Source organism: Epinephelus moara, chromosome 4 (assembly GCF_006386435.1).
Source record: "Epinephelus moara isolate mb chromosome 4, YSFRI_EMoa_1.0, whole genome shotgun sequence".
NCBI classification, from domain to species: Eukaryota; Metazoa; Chordata; class Actinopteri; order Perciformes; family Serranidae; genus Epinephelus; species Epinephelus moara.
Window position 1 is genome coordinate 40967765 of NC_065509.1, and position 17159 is coordinate 40984923.

A 17159-nucleotide genomic window follows, 5' to 3' on the forward strand; every position below is an offset into this window, starting at 1 on the left:
GGACTCCCCCCTCCACCCTGCTCCCCACCGGGCGGAGACACGCTCCGGAGGATTCATCCATCCTTCCACCCATCCCTCCATCCATTCATCCACCCATCCATCCATCCTCTAACACAGACAGAAAGAGAAACATCCTTCACCTCAGTCAGAGTAACAACACAAAGAAAAGTCTGGAGCTCTGAGCAGGAAAATGTCTTCAGACAGTTTATGAACTTCTTTCTTTTATAATAAACTTTAAACAAAACTTTAATCCTGAATGTGAGAAAACAAATATTAAAAGTTTCATTTCTTTAATGTGTTTAAATTGATTATTTTTTTTGTAATGTGATAAATCAAAGCTGTAAAACAGTTTAAAGTTTCATCTTCACCTTTTGAGTGGTTATAATCACAAAGCATAGCTGTTACTATGTCAATTTAAAACAAGTTACAAAGTGTTTCACAATAAAAGCATTTGGCAGCAAATATCAAACAGGCAGGTGCACACGAGTGAGAAAAGAGGAATATTATCTACAAAAAGAGTAGGAGCATCAGTTTTGAGAAGTGAGGGGATTTTAATGAGTCTTGGTAGGTCAGCCTCTTTGAACACAATCTGATTATTAACAATTGAAATGTAAGGTTGGACTCTGAAGTCCACTGACTGCCAAAAACAGGGATTCATTGCTTAGCATTTTCAAAAAAAAAAAAAAAAAAAAACAACAACAAAAAAACATGTCACGCTTTTAGGAAATTTTCTCAGCTGGAAAAATAATGATTGCACATCATGAACAGAAATGATCTGACTGGATAATGAGGGTAAAACTGCTGCAGGATCTTTTAACAGATGTCTTTACACTCGTTTAATTTGAAAACATGCAGCTTCACAGTCACTGACATCATCATGTCTGACAGACAAATGCATTTAAGCCTAATGGTTGCCTACATTCAGTTTATGTCATCAGAAATATTTGTATGAAGATGAGTTTAAATTCTGCAGTCACACGTTACACATGTTCATCTATCTATTCATTTATCTAAATTAGTGCCCCTAGTGGTTAACTTAGGTTTAGAAAAAGAACCCTGGTTCAGCGTCATCATGTTACGTACTTAACGTAGAGTTATGTACAGGTTTAGGAAACAAAGCACAGTCAGGTGTTGTCATGTTACGTACTTGATGTCAAGTTATGTAGTTTAGGTTTAAGGAAAAGAAACATGGTTGGTTGTCATCATGTTACGTACTGACACATATGTAATGTGATGATGTCACACAAACACCCGTTTCCTGGTGAAGGTTTTTTGACCCATCTACTGCCCCAGTCAGCCTTCTTTCACAGGCTTTTGCTCTTTATTCTACTTTCGTCTTTGCTCCTATCAGTGCATTTGTCATGTGATTGCAGCATTCATGGGACATGTGCAAATTCCGGTGCATTACTTGTCGTAGACATACCTATGAGCAGTGCATGAGAACAGACTGATATATTTTTTTAACTAAATGAAGCCAAAAAATGAAATAAATTAACATGGGAGGAATTTGATATTCTGCACCAGAATTACACATCTGGCACCAGACTGTGATGTAAATATGTTTTAAATACTCAGAAAACTGCACAGAATTTGGTTGGTGGGGTTTTGCTGGAGTTGTTTTGACCCATGATCTCAATATTCCTAAATACATAATTATAACATTAAACAGGACCTAAAACAGAGCCTTGAGGAACACCGTAGTGTGAAATAGCAGACAGACATCCCCTACAATATTTATTTAGATGAATAAGATGTAAAGCAGTTAGGAGCAGACCCGGAGAGGCGTACCCGACGTCTGATCCATGATCAACAATCCACATCCAGCATTAAAAATGACCCTGATCTTTGGTGTGTGCAGACGGAGCGATGCGAACTGTTTCACTTTATGAAGTCTGGCTTTTTGTTTGTCTTTTCATCTCTTCAGGCAGCAGTAAACCCGTCCAGCATGAGCGCATACAGGCCCGGGCCAATTTTCTTTAAGTGTTTTTTAAAGACATCTTTATGAGACAGGCATACCATTTTCCATTAATTATTCCATTTATTCAGTTTGCAGCTCAGCGGAGAAGAAGCAGAGACCTGCAGAGTCTTTCTGCGGCTTTCTTCTGCAGGAGCGGGGGGGACAGTCATTTATAAATAATTACACAATGTTTAGAGTCTTCAGGCATGTATAATATATCAAAGCGATTATAAGGTGAATTGTTCCATTGTGGCCGTCCGCCCTGCACTTCTTTTCACTCCTCTCCTGGTTTGTCCCTCGTCCAAATTCAGCTCCTCTGGCCTTTTGTGCTGCTTTCTTTCTGCCTCAGCCACTCTATTGGCATCATTCTTATTCAAATGGGCCTCAGCAGGAACAAAACCAAACCCAGGCTGCACACAAATCATCTCTGCCCCGGCTGCAGGGCCGGCACAAGCCTCTGTGAGGCCCCGACAACAAGTCTGCAAATCCTAAATCCTGTTTCACTCAAAGAGGATAAACCTCATTTTAAAAAAAAACGCTCTGACACAAGTAAAGATCCTGTTTTCTGCATTTTACTGATGTCAGAGTTAACAGGTGTCTGCAAGAAAATCGACGCAAGAATTAAAACGTGTTTGTTCTTTCTGCAGCATTTTGTATTTGTTCATGCCTTTAGAAGAGCTGGAGAGTGACAGGAGGGGAAGAAAGAAGCAAGGAAGCATGAAACACAATGTAAAGGGAATAAGGGAAGGAGAGGAGAAAGAGAAGTCTTGAGCAGGTTGAATAGATCTTCATCAGCGAAGAGAGAAAGATGGAACAAGTAAAAAAAAAAAGAAGTTTTAACTTCAATGTAACAGGCAGAACTTGACACGGCGTCCCAGAAATCCAACAACCAACACACCCAGGGTACCTTTCATGTCGTATGTGGAAAGTCCATGACCAGATGTTGATGTGTGACGAGGTCGGAGTGAGAATGTGTTGGCTGAAAGGTTCAATAGATGGCATGTTATTATGGAATATGGGGGATGTTGATTTTTTTCACTAAGGCGTCCACAGTCGGCCTTGGGTCAGAATATATTTGTATGAAAAACAAAGATGCTTTCTATGTGCAAATGTTCTAATGTATATAAAGTATATAAAGTTCTGTCAGGCTGAGTGCACCCATCTGCTGTAATGTACTGTAATACGACATCACAACTCCAGTTACATGTGTCACAGGCCAAAGCTCCCGTGGGGTCAAAGACTGTCTCCAAGCTTTCATTGAGCAGCCTGGTTATAGTTAGGAAAAGATCATGTTTGGAATTTAAACACTCAGGTTCCGTGGCTGAAACACAGCTGGAAACGCCACAGTGTGTCTGTGACAAAACACCCACTTTTGGTGCCACAAACACTGGTGGATGGCGCAATTTGTCACCAAAAGACAGCCAGTGTTGTTGTGTTGTTTGTTGGTTTCAAACAGTAGTCTGCAGCTTGGCAGGTGTCTCGCCAAGGTGACACGTCATCCACCATCCCCTCCACCTCCCTGAGACAGAAGTCCCTCTTACACTGCCTGTTCAAGTCACGACTATCACACCATTACTCCGCCTCAATGTTCTGTATAACAGGTACGATCACAGAATGGGGGGACAGAGTTGACTCACCTCAGAGCCAGAAATGGAGGTAGTGACAGAGCAGAAATGATGTCTGTATTGACAGGACAGCATCATGTGATGCTTTGACAATGTGTTATTTATGCTACCCACTGTGTGAGATTTAAAAAGTAGCTGTTAGCAGTTAGCTAACTCAACAAAGAACACAAGCTGACTGTCTGTCCTGCAATTTGGGGAAACACGCCTGTCACACCTCTTTTGATTCTGCAATACCGGCATGCTGTCTAAAATGAAATCTAGGTTTTCCCACTGAAGCACAGACCCTTGAACTTCTCATCTGTTCTGCTTGTTTCAGATGTTGATATAAAATTCTGCAGAAATATGTTAAATACTAAAATATTTATGACTGAAAAGATTTTATGAAAGGGAAAGAGGAACGTGACAGAAACTACAAAGTTGAAGAAGACTGTGAGATGTGGCTGAAAGTTCCAGAACAAGCCGGTAAGTGGGCTATATGTTAAGATCAGCTGGTGTGTGTGTGTGTGTGTGTGTGTGTGTGGGAGGAGAAGCAGTTTAAACAGTGACAGAAGAAGAAGGTGGAGGTTTTGTAGTTTACAGTCACTTCAAAGTGATCCAACAGCTTGTCCGACAGTTTACAGCTGTGATTCTATTGGCTGAGAGCTGACGGGCGCGTGGGTGGCACAGGTTACATTTACACTATATGGCCAAAAATATGCGGACAGGGCTGTCTGGGTCTGTTCCTCTCATTTCTTAATGCTGCCACATACAGTGATGTTTTACCACTCAGCCATTAATACTAATGCCATAAGGTGCTTTAAGAGGAATATTCAATGAAAAGTAATATATCAAGATATGATTAATGGATTACCTGCATGGAAAAAATCCATCCAGTCTCTAATTTACATCTTAAATTGCTTTTATCTACAAGTTAAGTGATGCTTTTATGTTACTTTAAGCTGTTATTACCTCTTAAAACTATAAAAAATAAATAAATTCAGCTGTATTGCAGTGCAGATTTGGTGTGTAGTAGATGCTCGTAAATGTTACTGATCTACGCTTATTTTTTTATTTTAAAAAAATCTAATTTTAAGTGAATATTTGACACTTTGGAACCTTTTTGTTACAAGCTAAAAACAACTACTAAAAGACGCACTGAGTTTTGTTTCAGTATGAACTGTGTCTGTGCAGCTAAATGAAGAGAAGAAGAAGAAAAGCAGAAAAAAAAATGTGTGAAAAAAAAAATCCAAATCAAAGAAAGAAGCAGAGGGAGAGAGGTCCGTCCGGGGCGAAGCTCTGACAGGATTAAGTCTCAGCAACACGAGATGTGATTGAATTTCAATGAAGTGAAACACGTGAGAAAATAACACAGAATGAAATGAACCAAAGGAAACCCCCACTACACACACACACACACACACACACACACACACACACACACACAGAGTACAAAATAAAATAAAAGAAGAAGCTGGAGGACTCTCGAGGAAAAGGAGGAAACAAAGGCGAGTGATTGAGCTGAAGGAGAGAAGAAGTCTAATCTGCTCCCACTCAGATTAACAACTGTAGTAATCCTGTAAAACACAAGCTGAACAACAGTTACTGAGATATTAAATCCTCCTCTGATAACCACAAGTGAGGAACACAAAACCTCAGAGCGACTCTGAAACACCGCGGAGAACATTTCTCTCACCAGGACCTGCAGCACTGTGTCTTTATTATTATCAAGATTTATCAAATAGTCTCCTTAAAACCCAACATATAAGACCAAACTGTTATTGATACTTTTCTTCTTTCTGTCAATAATAACAATTTAAACAGAAATAATTCAGACACCTATTGTAATATTTACATTTGAAATGGTTTTGGTCACAAAACTAGAATAATTCAATGATTCAAACTTCGATGTAGTCGATGTCTCCACAGTGTTGCATGACAGAGTAAGATACTGTGTGAACTTGGATTTTGATCTGTGATCCATTATTGTCCGAAAACTATTAAAAACACATCAGTGAGCCAAACTGTGACATGTTCCTTCATTACAATAAACACACACACTGTAGTTTATTTTGACTCGATCCCACATACCCCATCCTGCTGCCACAAATCCTCATTAGAGCACTATATGTAGATTCATCTGACCCAGTCTCATCTCAACTCATCAAACACTATCGTTCTGTCAGTGGACCTTAATGTCAACATATAACGTGCTACGTAGCCTCCTGCAATGGTTTTGGATTTTCACATACTGCATCCTAACTGACACTTGTTACATGCATTGTGTTTTTTCAAAAATACATTAAAATAAAAAAAATAAAAAACAAGACAAAGATAACAATGTCAAAGAGTACGTTTGTTAGGTCTCATAACATATGTAATGTGCCTTACATCACTGGTGTGGCATGCTACATACTAGCACACTACAATGTTATTAAAATAACTTCACTGACTTTTGGTTTCACACAGGAAACAAACAGCAGGCTCCCTGGTGAAAGTCCTGCATGTATGGACTTTCTAGCTTTACACTATGGTAGTTGCCGGTGCCATCAGAAAGAGCCACTGCCCGGTGTGTATCATACCGCTGCAATACGTCTGACACTGAATTTATTGACTAAGGTGGAATTTATACCTCCCCAGAAATGTAATTACATGTCGCGGCGACGCAGACCTCCTGTCTCTTTCTGTAAGCTGAAACCATTTCCCTCAGTGGAAACAAAGCATTTATTTACTTTAATTTCACAGATAAGAAACAATAAATTGTGAAGACAATAAAGCCTCCACAAAAATAGCATTTTAAGTCTTGTGTGTGATTTATCCTGGCTTCATATGAGCAGAGGAAATCTCCGCTAGTTGCTAGGCTAATTTATACAATGTAAAATGCCATAGGCTTGTGCTAATAACATTAGCATGTTGTATTTGTGGGGAAAATGTGTCCAGATAAAGACAAGTGTTTGTCTGTGAATGCTGCGAGTTATAGTGAAGCTGATTTGTGTACTTGTGTTTGAAACTGTCTCTATTAAGCCATGTTTAATGTGTATTTAATGTGTGTTTAATGTGTGTTTTGAATCAACTAATCTTTACCACACTTGACTTAAACCCCACTGCCAACTAGTGTTTTGGAGGTGTAACTGCAGAGTGACAGACACACCACTGCACAAGTAAAAATGCTCACAACGGCGTAGGCTCTGCCGCACAAGACTATGACGAGTTAATCCACCGCTAAAAATTGTCCCCAACTAATGCACTATTTCCTCCTGTTTGTTTGATAAAAACTACAGTGACCAGCTGTTTAAGGAAATTACTGAGACTCTTTTAGATTTGAAAATATATGTTTGTGTTGTTAAAGATTTACATCTTAAATGAGAAGCAGTCGGCGTGGAGCTGAGAGCCAAGAAGGGAAAGGAAGTGAGAAAGAATTAAGAGATGCACTACATAGTTCTTAAGTTGGGATGTGTTCAAGAACAGTATAGAATAACACAGAGTTGTACTTAAACAACTAAACTCATACTATACTTTATGAATGGAAGTCAGTGGCCCCCTGATCTGATCGTCATTCATGTGAGCTCAGTCTGAGGAGCAGAAACAACATTTAGAGCTTTTAAAGGTCAAATTCAGTTGGTTTAGACTCTTAAAGCTTCATCATTCCACCTTAAACTGATTATTAAAGGGATGTTAAGGTGGAAATGAAGACTGAAAGTTGAACCCTGTATTTAGGGGCTCCGTGATGACTTGGTGTCTTTTCAGGTGCTGTGTTTTCTGGTCGTGGCGTTGCCATGACACCGGCCGGCCGCAGATAAACCCTCGGTCCAGACCGTCCCCTTTGTGGCTGCTAATGTTGGGTAAACCGGAGGTAAATTATGACCCTGAGCAAACAGCCGCAGACAAGTGAATAGGAAGCTGCTGCTCCCAGAATGCAACAGCAGATTGATGGAGGTGGAGGCCGGCGGGTTGACGATGGAGGCGGCTGCATTCAGCCGGCTGATGGACGGCGACGTTCCTTCAGATTAAAACCTTCCTGAACAACAAGACGGCTGTGAGGAGACGGGAAGAGATTCATAACTACAGACAGGACAGAGAATACACTGTATGTGATCACGCTTAGTGTCTGTGTGCACAGACGTGATGAAGAGGAGGAAGAGGAGGAGGATGTGTTTACTGAGGCATCTTTCTTCAACCTGCAGCTTCTAAAACCAACAGACTGAAACTTTCTGCTGCTGCTGCTGCACATTTAAAGTTTGTGTGTGAAACAAAAGTTCTTTATTCAGTTCGTCCACATTAAGCTCCAATTAAATTCCACCAGTGACGTAAGATGCCACTCTGTGACTGGGGCTCAGTCTTAAACTGTGGGGATAAACAATTAAAACCAACTTTATTCATTAATTAACCTTAAATGTGCATCTTAATTGAAACATTTAGGTCCTTCAAGAAGACGCAGTTACCCGTAATGTTATTTTGTACATTTTTTAAAGGTTTCTACGCTCTAAAAATACTTTAATGATTTTTTAATTTAGGTGAAAGTTGTAATTATTGTAACATTTCAGGGATAATTATCCATTAACATGGACCAATTTGAATTGAAAGCCTTCAGATGATCCATTAAAGCTTTACTGTATAATATATGTCATGCAGGTGAAGGTCACGTGATCCGCTACTCACCTGTAGAGAATGTTGAACACTCTACAGACTAAAACACTGCAGAGGATGTAAAATCTGTAAACTCTCACCTGTTCTCTGTTTCCTCCTCGTTGGTCAACGTGTCCTCATACAACAGTTCATGTGATATTTTACGAAGTAGAACCCCATGATCGATGTTATGTCCTTAACAACATGTTTCGGCATCTTTGGGTTTAGGTCAGTAAAGTTACTGTGGTTAGGTTTAGGAAAAGAAACACGGTGAGGACGCACCTGTCTCCTGGGGAAAAGTCCTGTGTTTCGTGACCCATTCACTACCCCAACCTGCCTTCAAACTGGACCACTCGGGACCACCTTCTTTAATCCCATCAGCCCATTGGTTACGTGATTGCAGCCTTCCAAAATACATGCGTTATGCACAAATTATTGGTTCATGATTACGTGGGATATGTATGAATTTTAGTGCATTACTTTTTGTTGGAAAACGTACAAACAGTGCAGAAAAACAGCGTGGGTTAGTTGATGGTGGAAATTCAGAAATTCACAGGTTGAAGTCGACGCAAAATAAATGCAACATTTGACATTTTTGGTGTTTGTTGTTTTGAGCAGACAAATGAAACCACTAATGCATTCATCTCACACACACCTGAGTGACTTACCTCAGGTGGAGTTCTAACAAAGCAGCAACCTCTGGGGCTAATAAATGAAGCTAACGTGGAAGTGCCAAACACTGCAGTTTCTCTAATGGCCACTTGAGGCTGGCTCCAAGAGCGAGTCAGTCCCCATAGACCTTCATGTTAAAATGTCAAACAGCAGAAATAAACATGTTTACAGCCTGGTACAAAAAACAGTTTTGGTCTCTTAAGCTAATTTTCAGACCCATGACAACTGTACAGGGGTGAATTTTATATTACTCACCTGTTTACATTTTATTAAGGCTTAAAGTTACGCATGATTAAGGGTGCAGCTGCTTTGAGTGACAGGTTGTCTGCCGATAGTGACCACAAGTCCGATCCTCCTCCACAGCTCCAAGCTCTCATCCAAATATGGTCACTTCTGAAAATCCAAGATGGCGACAACCAAAATGCCAAACTCCAGGCTTCAAAACAGGAGTCAACAAACAAATGGGTGATGTCACCAGGCTAAACCTTTAATTTTATACAGTCTGTGGTTCAAACCCACGTACCACTGGACTGTCCTTGAGTCCGATCAACACATAGAACAAGAGAGAGATAGAATAAACTTCACCTTCATCGACCTGCAGAGGAGCAAAGTTTATAGACTGAAATGTCTCAGCAGCTGATTATGGAGTTCACATTTAACGCATTCAAAGCAAAATCATATTATTTATCCAGAAACACAACTTTGGGGTGAAGCCCCTTTAAATGATTGCTATCCCTTATAAAAACCCTTAAACTATGCAGATAATCACATTAAAATTCCTTAATAGAAACAGTATGATTGGCTAAAACTCAAAGATGAGAAAACAATAAAGTTTTTGAGGTTTTAAAAATACCCGAATCCTTAAACTGACGAGATAATCAATTAAACTCTTGAATATATTTGAAGCTGCTTTTTTATTCTGCAAACTTAATGTGGAGCAACCTGCTGAATCTGCACCTTAAGAGAAAAATTAAACTCCTTTTATATAACGAATAAAGGTGACTCCCTCCACAACATTCGACATTTGTTTGGACCCAAAAGATGTTTAAAATGTGGTGTCAAACAGTACTGCATGTTTGTACTTCAGTGAGGCTATCCTGCGTGTTCATATCATTTAGTGGACATTTATTAAAAATATATACTTTAAATAAGAGGATTTGTGCTGAAATATTCTCGATTATAGAGAATAAGATAAATATTAATACGTTTTAAAAATAATAGCAACAATAAATAAACAAACAGCAGCTGTCAGAAACTGTAGTGAATTAGGCCCTGAAATACCCAGAATGCAAAGTGACCTCCAAACACACAGAGCTACCTGATCTACAGAGGTTATCTAAAACGTGTCAGGTAAACAACACTAACAGTCAGTGTTTCTGCAGAGAGTCTGACACATCTGAGATACACCCACACACACACACACACACACACACACACACACACACACACACACACACACACACACACAGAGGCCATATGGTTTGGAGTGCAATAACTTGAACTGGCTCCAACAAAGGAGTAATTGAGAAGGAGAGAAGGAGCTGTGAGTCTTGACTCGACAAAGCTGCGAAAACTCTCTTCTTTCAGCCTAATGAAGCTGTTGTCTGGGGGAGTGGTGGAGGGTGGAGGGTGGAGGTGGGGAGGCGGAGAGGATGGAGGTTGGGGGGGCGGAGGACAGAGGAGGCTGAGCGGCCCTGGACGTGATTTGTCATACAATCTGAATCTTTAGGAGGTCCGCAGCAGAGAGACCTCCTCTCCATATGTCTGCTTCGTTTGCATCTGAAAGCTGAAGGCTGAAGGGAGGGGGGTGGAGGGGTGGGGGGGGTCCTGCCTCTCTGCATCATCAGGTTTGAGGGTATTTGTGCTTCTTCAGCTGCAAAATGTCTCCTTCTTCTTCATCAGGCAAAATAAATCTGACTTTGTTTCAGTAAACACACAAAAATACTCAAGTATGACAAACCTAAATTACTGATAGAGAAAAAGAATAAAGTTTAGTTTCGCAGTTTTTAGATGAGCTGAAGATTTAAAGGGACAGTACATGAAAAAAGAAGGAAGGAAAAAAGGAAAAGAAGACAATGAAGGAAAGAGGAGAAGAAGAAAGGCAGACAGAAAATAAAAAAGTAAAGCAGAAGCGTAAATAAAGAAAGTGAAAAGTGAGAAACTAAATCCTCTGAAAGTCAGGATTTTTTTTTACCAAAAAAAAAGAAAAATAAATCTGATGTAAACATCTCCATGGTAACCACTAACTCCACCTGTCAGGCAAATGCACAAATGCAAAATACTTTTCTTTTAAGTTAAATTATTTCACTTTATTTGTAAAGTGTTCCCATTTTGAACTTTGTCTTGTGTGAGCTGATCGGAACTTAAAGTCACTCTGCACCCATGATCAGTGTTGTGCATGTTCACAACAGCTGGCTCAAAGTTCAGGGGCTGGTTGCACAAAACACCTTAAGTTAAGATTTTCCTTAAAGTCCTAGTTAAGATTTTCTTATAATAAAATCAACTGCACAAAACACTCTTAAGTATTTCCCTTAAAATGTTCACTTAAGTATTTGTGGTTTTCTTTTTATCTTGGTCTTTAACTTAAGGAACCCCTAGATTGTTGCACAAAAGACCTTAGCAACCAAAGCAAGGTGAAAAAAAACTTACCTTTGACTCTATTTCAACTGCATCATGACCAAGTTTATGGTAATAAATGAAAAAACTAACACGCCTGAAGAGGAGTATTCTGCGACCAGTAGAACCCGATGGTTTGGTGACAAAGGGAACCTTTTAAGGGATTGTGTGCAACTGTGTTAGTCCCTCAGCTAAGGAGAAATTGAGCCTTAAGTGTCATAAGGTGTTTTGTGCAGCTGGTCCCAGGTCACAGATTAAATGACACATTCGTAGTTCACAATTTGAATTTTGAACTAAGTTCACAGTCCCAAAAAATTAATTTGTTTACGTTTATGTCTTCCTTTTTTTTAAAAACTGTGTGATCATCATTCACTCACAGATGTTTCCCATCACTGGTTGGATGCCTTAACTTGATACATCATTTCAAATTCATGGCTGACATTTGGATTTGTTTTTTCAGAATCCGCTGGCACCATTTGCATAAAAACGTGATAATTTTTTCAGATTGAATCGACCTGGTCTCACTCTGAAGTCATCAAAAACCAGCGCTTGGTCAGTCAGACACTGACGAAAAAGCCATCCTTTCACATTGGTATGATACGCGGTGCCCGGCGGCATCAGGAGGGAACACTGCGGGACAACAACCAAAGTGAAGGTGGCGGAAGTCCGAGTACGATGGGCAGGGGGAGTGGTGGATGGGTCCAACCATCACCGCCTTTCACCCGGGAGGCTGATGTTTACTTCCCATAAGACTGTAAAGCCACACCCTGTTCTTTTGTCCGAAACCCAATCACATTTGTGTGTTTGCAAACTGTTACCATGTGCGTTTGTTGGTGAAGGATTTGCGGTGTTGTACTGGCGTAGTACCTTTATTTTGAAAGAGACTGTATGCAAACTGTACATTTCCTGTGAAAACAGAAGTGTATTTTGAAAACAGACAATGCATGTAACAGGCTGAAGTTGACACGGCGTCCCAGAACGTCAACAACCAGCACACCCAGAGTGACCATGACCAAACGTCGACATGTGATGAGGTCAGAGTGAGAATGTGTTGTTGGAATCTGTAACTTACTGATTTGTTCATAAAACTCCATCAAATATTCATATGAACTGGCTTCAGTAGCGCCCATAGCCGGGTGCTGTGAATACCTGAGTGTTGTGAACTGTCATGAGAATGACACAAGTTCAAAACTGATGTGCTCAGTTCGCCGCACAGTGCAAATATGGGCATGGTCAACGAATAGCGCTCTTTTAGTGTGGTGGCCACAAGCAGCATTCACTTTCATGTTGCGATCATTAAAGTCACATGTTTAATATGTTAGCATGTTGAAAAACATGTTTAGTAGATGGCCGTTGTTTTGTCAGTGAACCTTAGAATCTGTAATGGAGCCAAACTTTGTAACGTTACCTTTGTTAAATGTTGCTGTTGTCCCTGGCTTCATATGAGTAGAGAAACTCTACACTAGCTGCTAGGCTAATTTATACAATGTAAAATGCCATAGGCTTGTGCTAATAACGTTAGCATGGTGTATTTGTGGGGAAAATGTGTCCAGATAAAGACAAGTGTTTGTCTGTGAATGCTGCGAGTTATAGTGAAGCTGATTTGTGTACTTGTGTTTGACACTGTCTCTATTAAGCCATGTTTAATGTGTGTTTAATGTGTGTTTAATGTGTGTTTTGAATCAACTAAACTTTACAGCACTTCACAGAAACCCCGACACCAACTAGTGTTTTGGAGGTGTAACTGCAGAGCGACACAGACACACCACCACACAAAAATGCTAACAACGGCGTAGGCCAGGTGTGTAGGCTATGGCGTGGGCTCTGCATAGAACTGACACACAAGTATAAATCCACCTTAAACTCTCACTGTAACTAAACTGCTAAAGGTCAGAAGTTCTTCTTTTGTTTTTGTCCATTATCAAACAGCTTCAGCACCTCCTTCTGTGTACCTAAAGTATTCTCATTTCCTGCTACTTTCTTCTGCTCTAGATCTCAGACAGAAATATTACAGTTCTTACTTCACTAGTTATTTGATAACTTTAGTTACTTTAAAGAATCAGATGATGAATACGAAATATAATCAACTAATGTAACTAACTAATGTCATATAACGTGTTAAACTACCCAGCAGCATTTCAAGTAATTAAAATGAGCTCCACCTTTACCAGCTCAACATTAAAGTGATGAACGCATGAATGCACGGGCCATTCTGCATAATGGGTCCTTTTGGTTCTTTATATTTTGATGCTAAAACATTTGCACTTTTACTAAAGCAAGGTTTTGAATGCAGGGCGTTTACTTGTAGCAGAGTATTTCTACACTGTGGTATTACTACTTTTACTCATATAAACATCTGAGTAGTTCCTCTGCCACTAACTGAGACCCTTCAAATGAACAACACGTTCAGAGACAGCACGTAGCAGAACATCCTCCTCCTCACTGAGGAACAAAGAGTCAGTGTGTCGCTCTGTGGAGGCCTGCAGTGTCAGACTGTGGTGATGGTGATGATGATAGTGCAAGTGATGATGATGATGATGGGGATGATAGTGAAGATGATGATGCAGATGGAGGGTGGGGGGTGGGGGGTCCTGACACTGACACAGGGGTCGTGACCTGTTGGCTCTTTGCAGACATCTGTAGCTGCTGCACATTCCCTGATACCTCCCAGCGCCCAATCAGCTCTCTGGAAGAATGTGTGACCTGCACACCCCAGGCCACGCCCCCCTGTGACACACACACACACACACACACACACACACAAACAGATACACACACTCATCAACATGCATGGCCGTGGTCCTGGTCTGTATCTGACCTGTGAAGCTACAATAGAAGAAGACAGCAGCTATAGATCAGCTGCTGTCTTCTTCTTCTTTGTGCCTCCATCACACTGAGACACTAAAGAAGAAGAAGAAAACAGAGCGAGCAGGAACACGAGCAACTTCCTGTCACAGAAATTCATCCAAACACTGACAATAAGAAACACACTCAGACTCTGCTGCCCCCTGCTGCTGCTGCTGCTGAAACAACCTGTCAAGTCACTGAAACAGCTCAAATACAAACAGAATTAGTGATAATAATATAATTAATACAAATATGTGTACTGCACATTTCACACACAGAATGCTGCTTAAAAATACAGTTCAATGGCATTAATATGACAGCAACAACAGATTGCTGGTTCCCGTACGGATCAAGTATGGAGCATGGACTGACAGCCCCCTCACTCTGACATCTCTCCATTTAATGCATGTATACATCCTGTTTGTGCATGTGTGTGTATTTCAGGCCTGTGTGTGTATGACAACAGAGTGAAAAAATTAATAAAGTTTATGTTCTTCTGCTAAAACAGAGAACATGAAGAGGAGAGCACAACATGAGCAGAATATGAAGACAGAGGGAACAAGTGAAAGCGCTCAGCTGAACTCTGAAACAGAACCAACAGCGCCCTCTGCTGGACATCAGCAACAACACTGAAAGTTCTCTGCACTGTGTTCTCTCTGTGCCTGCTGTGCAACTACAATTGAAAGCACTGCCTTTTCTACTAGTACCACTAGTGGTGCTGCCACCATCAGGATCTCATTTGGCATCAGGCAAAGATTTTCTTCAGTTGCCATCACATAAGATATATTTCATAGCATTGTATTATTACTTCACAGTGTGTGTTCTGCACATACAGTACATATAGTGTATTCTAATCTACATACAATCAAATACAATATTATAACTCAACTCAACGTTATTTGTCTAACAACTTCTGTACAAACATGCAGCCCAAAGTGCTTCACATGGCAAAATTAGAATGACACTTTGAAGGATAACACAAACAACTGAACATAAAGTTTTACAATACTAGAAAATTACAACGATGAGACAATAAATATTAAAAACCAAACCAAACAAAACAGAATAAACTCACAAAAAAAGACGATTAAAAGTCCATAGAATAAAAAGAAAGTAAATAAATAAATAAAATACAATAAAATAAAAAGGACACATGAGGTACATTTAAAATTAAAGCAGTGGAGGATCTTGGTGATCTGGCTGGAACATAAAATAATAAAAAAATCTCTGATAGACAGAGGGGCGAGGTCATTTAAAGATTTACAAGTAAAAGAACCTTAAAATCAATTACAGGTACAGGTTACTTACATATAGAGTGCTTACAACACATAGTATGTAGGCTACAGGCTATTCACACATCATAGCAGCCAGAGTTTCACCAGCCAAACATTTGCACGGTGTTGTAATGTTTATGTTTTTTATAGTTTAATATTTTTAACCTTGATCTGATCTCTGTAATTTCTTATTTTATCTTTTACTCAAATATCTGTTTTCTGTCTCTGTGCTGCTGTGACAGCTGGATTTACCCTCAGGGATCAGTAAAGGGAGCTTATATTGGCGTTGGCGTTGCTGCCATCTACAAGAAACGCTTTAAATCTCCATACCTCCTGCTCAGTCCTTCGAACAAGTCGCCCTCAAACTGTCTGGTCCCACTTCCCTCTGCTCAGTCCTTCGAACAAGTCGCCCTCAAACTGTCTGGTCCCACTTCCCTGGTCATCACCATCATCTACCGCCCTCCCAAACCAAACAACTCCTTCCTCTCAGACCTCGCCGAATTCCTCACCCAGCTATCCGCCATATCCCCCTCAATTCTCCTGCTGGGGGACTTCAATATCCACATTGATGATCCAAACTGCAAAAGTGCAATAGACCTCCTGGAACTGCTCCACTGCCTTCACTTCACCCAGCATGTCAACTTCCCCACCCACTGTTGCGGCCACATCCTGGACCTAGTCTGCTCCGCCGGTCTCACCCTCCACCAACTCTCCAGTACCAACCTCCACATCTCGGATCACCTGGCCATCACTGCGGACTTCAAGTCCCCCCTCCCTCCCCCAAAACTCAAACGCATTATATCCTTCAGAAATATCAAGTCCATGTTCCCCTCTGCTTTCTCTGACTCACTGGCAAATACTCTGTTCACATTCATCACCACGCTGACCCCAAACCCCTCTGACCTGGTCACCCTCTACAACAACACACTGTCCCTCTGCCTCGACAAACTGGCTCCCTTGAAAACCAAAACTGTCTCATTTACTCACTCATCTCCCTGGTACACTCCTGAACTCCGTCACATGAAAACCCGTAAGCGCCAGCTTGAAAGACTTTACAAGAAAACCAGTCTCACAGTCCATCTCCACGCCTATACAGACCATCTTTCAAACTACAAAGACGCCCTCACTGCCGCCCGGTCCAACTACTACTCACAACTCATTCACTCTGGCTCCAATAACCCCAACACTCTCTTTTCCACCGTCAATAAACTCCTCAAACCCTGCGACAACACCCTCTCCTCCATCACAACTGACACATGCAACTCCTTCCTGGCATTTTTTCAATCAAAGATCGAAACCATCTATTCTCAACTCAGCAACCCCCTCCCCCCCAGCTCCACTTCTGTCCTGGACCCCATACCATCCTCCATCATCAAAGTCTGCCTCCCAACTATCTCCCCACTCATCACTACCATCATTAACTCCTCCCTCACCTCTGGCTCTATCCCCAAATCCCTGAAACTGGCCGCTGTCACCCCCATCCTCAAAAAACCCGGCCTGGACCCTGACGTCATCTCAAATTTCCATCCCATCTCGAACCTTCCCTTTCTGTCAAAAATTCTGGAA

General features: G+C 40.9%; 1 protein-coding gene across 1 annotated transcript in view; it reads left to right on the forward strand.

Moving 5' to 3' along the window:
• The window catches only part of LOC126389234 (NACHT, LRR and PYD domains-containing protein 3-like), a 225356-nt gene that overhangs the window by 84480 nt on the left and 123717 nt on the right, over nt 1-17159 (forward strand). The window lies entirely within an intron of this gene.